This window comes from Scyliorhinus canicula, chromosome 17, assembly GCF_902713615.1.
Source record: "Scyliorhinus canicula chromosome 17, sScyCan1.1, whole genome shotgun sequence".
Classification (NCBI taxonomy): Eukaryota; Metazoa; Chordata; class Chondrichthyes; order Carcharhiniformes; family Scyliorhinidae; genus Scyliorhinus; species Scyliorhinus canicula.
The window spans coordinates 31,937,117-31,947,435 of record NC_052162.1 but is presented as its reverse complement, the minus strand read 5'-3'; positions in this window follow the sequence as shown (position 1 = coordinate 31,947,435).

Sequence of the window (10,319 nt, the reverse complement as noted above, 5' to 3'; positions counted from 1 at the left end):
GATACCTGAGTACAAGTCCTTTGTCCTGGGGAAATGGGCCATTAGAATGCAAATCGGCTAAGGGTTTTGATACTCTCTGGTTCTCTGTTAGAAAATATACATTTAGGCTCTGAGTTTGCCTGAATCCTGTATTGGCCATATTTCCCTTGAGTCTGTGCAAGTGTCTATGTTTCCTTTGTAAGTGCCCATCCCAGATGGCTACAGCAGCGAAACCACACAAAGACAGGTAGAATGGGCAAACTCCACACTGACAGTGATCCAGAGCTGGGAATGAACCTGGGACCTTTGTGCTGTGAGGCAGCAGTGCTAAGCACTGCGCCACTGTGCTACCCTCTATTAGACAGTTTTAATCAGTTAAACTGGCAGTAATCTGGTAGACACTTGGGATATATAAAGTCCACGTGAGGCAAATTAACATTCTACTTGAATGGATTTCTCACTAATTTGGTTAGGTGACAACCATGTATTTGCAAAAATCAGCCAATAACCTGACCTAAATTTCCATTTTTTATATAAATTTCATGTACTCTATTCTTTTTTTTTTCAATTAAAGGACATTTTAGATTGGCCAATCCACCTAACCTGCACATTTTTGGGTTGTGGGGATGTGACCCATGCAGAAATGGGGAATGTGCAAACTCCATACGGACAGTGACCCCGGAATGGGATCGAACCTGGGTCCTCAGCGCTGTGAGGCAGCAGTTATAACCACTGCGCCACCGTGGCACCCTCTGACCTAAAAACATCCCTAAGTATATTAAAATTGGGAAGAGAGCAAATGTAATTCAATCATCAAACCTGAATTGTCACAAATGATATAGAACTGACACCAAAGATTCTCCTCAATTAGCCAGTTTTCTCGAAAATATTTTGCAAGTATTTCCTCGCCGTAATTAAGACAAATAGAACAAAACTGCCGATATCTAATCTTGCATCCGAAATAATTTATGGTTGGCAGAGCATCTCAGGACATATTATACTCTTAAAGAACAAAGAACAGAAGAAAACACGTCCTGAAACTTTGGAGAAAATGCCATGACATGGCTTGGTAAGTCTTCACACCTGCATTTTGTGTTGCCAATTGGGGTGTGATGTATTGGGCATTTAGCCCTTGACAGTTAATACTTCCTCGCAGAATGTTGAACAATTTGCAGCAGGTGGTGTCGCTGTCTCAAAAGATGTTCTCACAAAGAGTCAAGGTTACCATTGGGACATCATTTCAGAAAGAAGGTTCCCAGTTTCTCTGATGGAGGGCCAAAGGTCCCAGCCCTGGAGGCGGATAAGGGAGAGATGTCATGTTTCCTCAGGCGACCAGAAGGCTTCCAAGCCACACATTGCAAAGGAATGAGAGTAGATGCCACAGTGGCCAATTCAAGGAGTTGGGCTCTGAGGACTTTGTTTAAAAGTTGAATGACCTCAGACAAGTAGTTAAGGTGAGTGAATGCATGTGTAAGAAAATGCTGTTTAATAACCTTATAGAATCTTAAGAAATTATAGAGAGAGCCCTCTTTCTCTTGCAAAGAAGGCTTCCGCAGCGGCTTGCTGGGTTATAAACATAGGAGAGGCCTAGGATCTCAGCCAAGGACATGTCTCCAGCATAAAAACAAAACACTTCTAACCCTGATTAAATTGGATCTTACAGCCGATTCATAACCCAACTGTCTGAAAAGATTTAAACCGCTTTATGAGAGGAGAAAAATCACAGGCAAGAGTATTTCCAAGTAATCCATGCAGGCGACTACCCAGCACTAACACTTTGGCTTACACCCAGTAAACTATTCCAGAGGGGACTGTCACCTCAGCCACAGAGATCAGCTACGTTCATCCATCTGTCCAATCTGTGACCTGTAAACCATTCACAGGAGAAAGCTGTCAACAGCCATGGAGATCAACATCTCCGCCTGATCTGGGAATCAGTGAAACTTTCTCATCTGTTATGGGTGCTATGTCTTTTCTGCCTATTTAGGAAATGCAGGTAATGTATCATATTCAAACTGTTGTTTCTTAATAAGCTGCTAAATAGAGTTCAACCCCTTTTTCTGTGTGATCTGTAACTGCAAGACCAAAATGTTACACATCATCATCATGCCCTATTGACCACTCCACCAATCATGCACGTCATTCAATTCACCACACCCCTGTAGCCCTACGCCAAGTTGGTCGGGGGCCGGCGTGGAGAAGGCGGCTACCGCGCATGCGCGCCAGTCGCAGCGCGCATGTGCTGACCCGCAGTGCACGTTTGACGGCGGTATCGACAGCTGGAGTGGCGTGAGTCGCTCCAGTGCCTTGCCGGCCCCCTGTAGGGCAGAGGATCGCCCACTTAGCGGTCCGATGACGCCGTCGTTAAACTCTCCGGCTTCAACACTCTGCCGTCAGAAGGGAGAATCCTGCCCATAGTGTTGGGTTTCTTTCCATGTCGCAGGAACCCATCATAAGTGTGTGATCAAAATGAAGGTTCTCATCTCAAATTAACTCACCTGGCTCTTTACAGTGACCGACCAACTTCTTGTGAATTTCAACCTTTTTTCTATTTTTTTCAGACACCCAGCCTTTGCATTTTGTATTTTCATGTTAACTAGCACTAATAGCTATTTTAGTCCTGCAATTGAAGTGTGTTTAGGCTGTCTCTACATACCTATTAAAGCCAGTATTAAACTCAGTTTCTGTACAGGATTTTCAACAAAATATTTTGTCTTTGGCAAGATATATGATGATGATTTGCTAGGGAGAATTGAAAATCCTCATTGAGCTTTTCCCAGATGCAAACATTCACAATAAGTGGGAGCTTCAATCACGTGAGAATCCACCCTGCATGGAAACTGGGAAAGCTGCCAAACAGTTCAATGGGACATTGCCGATGAACCCCTGAGAGAATTCCCAAAGGTTCATACATGGCAAGAGAGAACTGAGAGGAGGTTGGAACTGTCAAACTAAACTACAGATTAAATTACAATTACGTTTTCCTTGGATAGCACATTTTCTTTGGTCAGATAGTTTATTCAGCCTGAACTTGTTGCAACATGTGATGAGGTATTAACCATTTGCAGCATTGCTAATGCCAAAACGTTCCAGGATATCATGCAGTGACTTACATAAGTTGCCGTGCACCATATTTTGCTGCCGCAATTGTGATCCTCCGCCATTAGCCTCAAAGCCATTTAAAAGTCTCTTCCTGCCACTCAGCCCTCATTGTATTCATTAATGATTACCAATTTACTGGATTTATGCGATTTTACATGTCACAACTACTAAGACTGAAAAATAATGGTGCAGATGGCTTAGTAATGGCATGATTTATGGGCAATAGTCAGCCTTCGAGGCCAACAAAGGGACCATTAAAACTCTGGAGCTTCAACCTAACAGCCTAGAAACTGTTCTGCATTTTTTATTTTATTTTCTCATCTCTAACAGTTCATTTTTTCCAGCTTTACCATCCAGAGTATTGTTAATGTCTGAAGGCAATTAGTTTTAGGATCTTCACACAATTCTATTTCACCAGGGGCACTTCCCTATTCTTCCTATTAGTAAGTATAACCCGGCTCGGGGCAGACACATCACTTGAGGCGCCACGGTCCAGAAACTGAACTGATCTAATCACAGTGGGAACAGATGTCATTATAGAGGCACTAAAATTAAAAAATGCTGGGAAAAGTGCAGTAGGTCAGGAGAGTTAATATTTCGGGTCAAGTGACCTTTCATCAGAACTATTTTTTGAAACGGTGAAACTGGATACCTTTGAGAGGGTGAGTCACTGGTGCTTAAGGGAGGATGTGCATGTGGCAGCGCATGGTATTGAGGGCACATATTAGGATGCAGCAAGAACTGCAGTTCAGGGAGTTCTGGATGTCTTGGCTATATCTGCAATCATAGCACAAAATCATAGCATCTGCATATTTTGCTTTTGTATTGTTCTTAGAGGCACTAACTTACACATCAGTTCGCTCAAAAGCTACCTCATTAGTCATTTTCCTCCATCAGTAATACATTCTTTACACCCGTTACAAGAGACAATCCTCACTTTCCTGTTTTTTTTGTTTTTTTTCCCTGCCTTTCCCCCCAAAACCCCCCTTCTCTCCCCAAACACCCCCTCCCAATGCCAAAATCCTGCCTTCTCCCCAACCCCCCCTCCCCACACGACCCTGCCTTCTCCCCAAACCCACCACCCGTCTCACCCCCCTCCGCCCCCCAAATCTTCCCCCAATCTGCCCCCTCCCCTCCAATCTGCCCCCTCCCCTCCAATCTGCCCCCTCCCCTTCCTCCAATCTACATCTCCCCTCCCTTCAACTCCCCCTCCTCCAATCTCCCCTATCCCCCTCCAATCTCCCCTTCCCCCCCTCCAATCTCCCCTTCCCCCCTCCTCCAATCTACCAATCTCCCCTCCCCCCTCCCATCTCCCCCCTCCCATCTCCCCCTCCCATCTCCCCCCTCCTCCAATCTCCCCCCTCCCATCTACCCCCTCCCTCCTCCCATCTCCCCCTCCCATCTCTCCCCCTCCCTCCTCTCATCTCCCCCCCATCTCCCCCCTCCCATATACCCCCTCCCTCCTCCCATCTCCCCCTCCCATCTCCCCCTCCCCCAATCTCCCCCTCCCTCCTCCCCCTCCCCCCATCTCCCCCCTCCTCCAATCTCCCCCCTCCCTCCTCCAATCGCCCCCTCCTCCAATCTCCCCCCTCCCTCCCTCCTCCCATCTCCCCCCTCCCTCCCTCCAATCTCCCCCCTCCCTCCAATCTCCCCCCTCCCTCCCTCCTCCAATCACCCCCTCCCTCCCCCAATCTCCCCCTCCCTCCCCCCTCCCTCCCCCAATATCCCCCCTCCCTCCTCCAATCTCCCCCATCCCTCCCTCCTCCAATCTCCCCCTTCCCTCCTCCAATCTCCCCCCTCCCTCCCCCAATCTCACCCCTCCCTCCCCCAATCTCCCCCCCAATCTCCCTCCTCAAATCTCCCCCCCCTCCCTCCACCAATCTCCCCCCTCCCTCCTCCACTCTCCCCCCTCCCTCCTCCAATCTCCCCCCTCCCTCCTCCAATCTCCCCCCTCCCTCCTCCAATCTCCCCCCTCCCTCCTCCAATCTCCCCCCTCCCTCCTCCAATCTCCCCCCTCCCTCCTCCAATCTCCCCCCTCACTTTCCTGTATAAGTGGCGCACGCTAACCGATTGTGCTGCTGGAGCACACATCCGTACTTTCCTGACCTCATAGATGTAATTTACACTGCAGGGTCTGTTCTAGCAACTAACCAAAGCTTTTCTTTCACTCTGGGACAAGCTTATACCTTGTGCTCTGGCTGAGTGCTCCTGATCAATAGAAACTAGCAACCAACCAAAGGAATTACCCAAATCCATATCTATCTTATGACCTTGCGAAACAGAAAAGGAGGAATGTCTGTGGCCTGGGATGGGGAAGGAATGGGATGGTGTTAAGAGGCTTTGATGACATTGTGACCAATGCAAAAAATGTTACTGAGATGTTTACTCATTAACATTCATTTTTAAGATCTGTACAGATTAGAATTCATTTCCCATTTCAGAACTTTCTTGTCCCTGATTTAATTTGTTTACGGATTAGATCTTGGGGAAATACATAACAACATAGAATATTGAGTGTATAGACTAAGATCTCTGGCCTCTGCTAAGTTAGCAAACATCAGCCATGACAGTACTGCAGCCCTTCAATTCCTCTTCCTCAAATAATGAGAGGAAAGTTAGCCAAGATCTTCACTTAAAATTTTTTTTTTTAGAGTACCCAATTAATTTTTTCCAATTAAAGGGTAAATTTAGCGTGTCTAGTCCACCTACCCTGCACATCTTTCACAAACACGGGGAGAATGTGCAAACTCCACATGGACAGTGACCCAGAGCCATGATCGAACCTAGGACTTCAGCGCTGTGAGGCAGCAATGCTAACCACTGTGCCACCATGCTGCCACAAGATCTTCACTTTTAACCGTTAAAGAGTTAATCCTACCGGAAAATGCATGCGTGGGGATGTAATGTCAGGATGTCATGTCACAGCATCAACTCTTGACAAATACCTTCCGGATTTACACATTAACAATGGCTACTGACCCAAAGTAGAAGAATACAGCTATGCATGTAATTTTATACTGAGCATTCCAGAGAAAAGGTGGAGATGAAACTTAAACATTACACATTCATTTACAAGTACTTGAATAAAAGTTTGCCTGGATTGGACTTATTTTTTTTTTGTCTATTGGGTGGCAGAATAGTGTAAGAAACTTTTACTTCTGTCTTCTCAAGAGAACAACAATGAGAAACGTCAAAGCCACCACGATCTGAAGAAATTAAACTTGGCACTGTGGTTGCATTATGCAAAATAGCCCCAGCACAACAGTAAATTATGGAACTGGTCCAAAATCTAATTCAAGTTCTTTTGTTGACTGGCAATAATCAAACTTAACTTTCTCTCTGGAAATCAAGTGAAATGTTGCTGTGATTGGCAGTGATATTTTTAATGCAGAAATAAAATTGAATGTTTGCGATCACAAAGCTTTAGGTTTGCATCAACAGGATAATTTTGGAAGGATTAAAGCACTTTACTTGAGAAAAAAGTTGTAAGTGTTCATTATTAATGGCATCCTTTTTAAAATTAAATTTAGAGTACCCAATTAATTTTTTCCAATTAAGGGGCAATTTAGAGTGACCAATCCACCTACCCTGCACATCTTTTGGGTTGTTGGGGTGAAACCCACGCAAACATGGGGAAACTCCACACAGACAGTGACCCAGAGTCGGGACCGAGCCTGGGGCCTCGGCACTGTGAGGCAGTAGTGCTAACCACTGTGCTGTCCATTAATGTGCATCTTTAACTACATTCTCTCCTGCAGAAATCTGTTTGATTATCTGTGTGCTCAACGGCTGGTGATGGAAGACAGGATCTGGAGGCTGGAGTCGGAGTCAGGATACAACAGCAGATCGGGGCCGGAGTCAAAACAGCAGTCCAAGCCAGAGCACAAAAACAGACAGAACCATATGCGGGGTCTACCTTATAGGTCCCCCAATGTCCGTGCCTCTTCGGGGGGCCTTTACCTGCCATGTATCGATTGGGTCATTTCCCAATCGATATCTTACAAATCCCCCAATCTGAGGGTCTCTTCTCGATGGGTGGGGCGGTCTCTAGGGTCTTTTGTGATGGATACTTCTGGTGCCGTTTCGTCTGGGCGTCCACTCAAAGTATCCATTCAAACCCAAATGTTGCTATTGTGTGGGCCCAGATCTGGATCCCCTCATTACTATGCAAAGCGTTTTGCTATTTACACCTTTGGTTGAGATCTTTCACCTGGCCATAACTAGTTTCGATACGTGCAGAATGCTAATTAGCCTTTGCAGACTGCTTGTCCTGGCTAACACAGGTAACCAAGAATAGTCGTTTGGCAAAACAGTATTAGAATATTGCTGAAAATCTCTCTTTTTTTCAGCAATAACCCAGGATAATGCAATATATCGATGCCATCTGTTGTTAATAAGGATGAAGCGCTCTTAACCACCAAATGTGATAAACAGCTACATATGTCACAACTGAATAGTAGCCTGCCAATATTCAGTAGGTTAGGCCTTCGGTGGAGTGAGAGAAATAGAGTTAAACGTCTCAGGGCAACAATCGTTTATCAGATCAATCCTGTGTTGTAACCATTCTATTATTCGGTGTGACTCCTAGCCAAAACAGCATCGCAGAGTCATACTCTATGTAATCTTTCGCCTTCTGAATCGCTACCCAACATACGGTTTCAGTATTATCATCTTTACACTGGCTGAGAGTTTTGGGGGTAAAGAAAAGAGATAAGTAGCAGAATAAATGTGGAAATCATGGGCAGGACTTGAGCACACATTTGCTTCATTTCATTGCAGCAGTGGCATGATTGACAGGTGGTTCAGAGTCACAGTAAAATCATAATTGTGAAATCACATTGCCCAAATGCCACCTCTGCCTGCTGGGCAGAAAAGCAAGGCATCCAGGAGGATCTGAAACCTCTCGAATGAAGCTTACAACTTATTCTGTTGGCCCTGGGATGGCCAGTTCTATACAATACGCAATCATACCCAAGTTGTTACAGGTCTGTCACCGATGATGGCAATGTGGGAAAAAAATTGAGATGAACCAAGAGTCTCAAAAGAGAGGAAATGGAATAAAATCAGGTGTTTAGGTTTCAGTGTTCTAAAAGCTCCAGATTGTGTGGTCGGCAGTGAGGGGACGGCACTCACTGCTGATTCAAATAAATTTGCCACAAAGGCCAAACTTGATTGCATGGATATTCCTTTCACCAACATCATTTGGAATCTGGTGCCAAACCAATGAGATCTGAAGGCATCCACCAGTGATGTTGTCAAACAACTAATCACACTTAAGTATTTTCACAGACAGCAAAGCGGGTAGTAAAAACCACTGCGTTTTTCATATTTAATTAAAATTTTACAGAGGAAAATAAATGGTTAAGAGGCTGAAATATAAATGTAGAAAATGATCATTTATTGGTTACGATAAAAACAGTTATCCCACAAATTTAAAATCAGTTCTTCAGGGCCAGTGAGGCTGTTCAGCAGTAGCTATGAATGTTGTTTGCCATTAAAAACCAAGGTAGACCTCATTCCACAATGTTGAAGGGTTTTCAACAAGACTAATCATGTAAAGGGGTCTGTTCAGTGATTTCTATTTGATTGCAGGCTGGGGGAATGTCAACAGCGCAGCCAATACAGACTTGTAGAATCAGTGACAACAACTTATACTGTATGGTGGTGTCACAATGACATTTTACGTTTGTGCACCATAGGTTAGATGGAAAGACAAAATGATGCAGTTACCATAAGAACCAAAGTTTGAAGATAATGAAATGTATTTGCAGCACAGAACATTTGTGCAAACTTTTCAGTGAAACTGCTTGGACAAGTTGGTATGATGTGGTTAGGACAACCCAGCAGTTTATTCATTAATTTCTACTATACTCAGCTGTTTTAAAATATGGAAAACGGAAGAATGAAAATGGCAGTCTAATATAAAAATCAGGAACAATAATCTGCAAGGAAGATTCTTCTGGATGGAGCAGGTAGTAAGAGCAGAAGGGCAGTGCAGCACAGCAGGATGGCCTCACGGAAGGGGAGTTAGCTAGGTGCTAAAAACAGAAGAAGGATGGGGAGAAGATTGTGGTAAAAGAAGAGAAGCAGCCCATTCAGCTTAAGGGATTTTAAAGCAGATAGAATTTGAGCAGCTACACTGCCAAAACAGCAAGGTAGCGATAAGAAAAATATAGGGCGAGACTTTCCAGCTGTTCCCACCAGTGGGATCTTCTGGTCCCAATGGTGCCGATGGTGCACCACCACTGTGGGTTCCCCCGCGATATGGGGTGGATTCAATGGGAAATCCCATTGACAGTGGTGGGACCAGATGGTCTCGCCACTGGCCAACGGCAGGTCGCTTCCCGCTGGCAAGAAACACGCCGCAGCGGGAGGCCAGAGAATCTTGTCCATAATGTTTCTTCTTTTAAAATTTAGAGTACCCAATTCATTTTTTCCAATTAAGGGGCAATTTAGCATGGCCAACCCACCTAGCCTGCACATTTTTGGGTTGTGGGGGGCGAAACCCACGCAAACACGGGGAGAATGTGCAAACTGCACACGGAGAGTGACCCAGAGCCGGAACCGAACCTGGGACCTCGGCGCCGTGAGGCACCAGGGCTAACCTACTGTGCCACCGTGCTGCCCGATCGTCCATAATGTTTTATATATGTTTTACAAACTTACTTGGTTGGGAAAAGAGCAAAACAAAAATGCAGAAAGTTGCAAAGGGATTAAGAAGGGAGCTTCAGGAAATTGCTCTACAGTACCGATCAACACAAAGTTGAAGCCATACCATGACAGGTCTAGCAGATTTTAAATGATTATTTAGGGCTAAATTTTATGCTACCCAACCAGTGGGTTTGCAGATTGAGGGTGGGGCCATTAAATTCCCTAGATGGCCTTCCATCCTCCCACCCACCTCAGCCCCTGATATTTTATGGTAGGATGGACGAGGCCGAGGTCAGAATGCCCTCGCTGAAGCCCTCAAGTGGACAATTAACGACCACTGAAATGTCGTTTCCCAGAGTTTTGAGGCTGGTGGGAAATGTTCAGGAGCTTAGGGGTTTCCGGACGGTCACCCTGCTCAGGCCTTTAAGCAGGAACAGGGGTGTGTGTTTGGGCAGCTCCTTCAATGGTCTCCTTTCCATGGTGGGTGCTTTCCCCCAGGATCTGCCTCCCGACCTCCAGCAAGCGCCTCCTACACCCTCCCCCTTCCCCAGCCTCTCTATAAAGACCCACACCAACCTCCTTAGCCC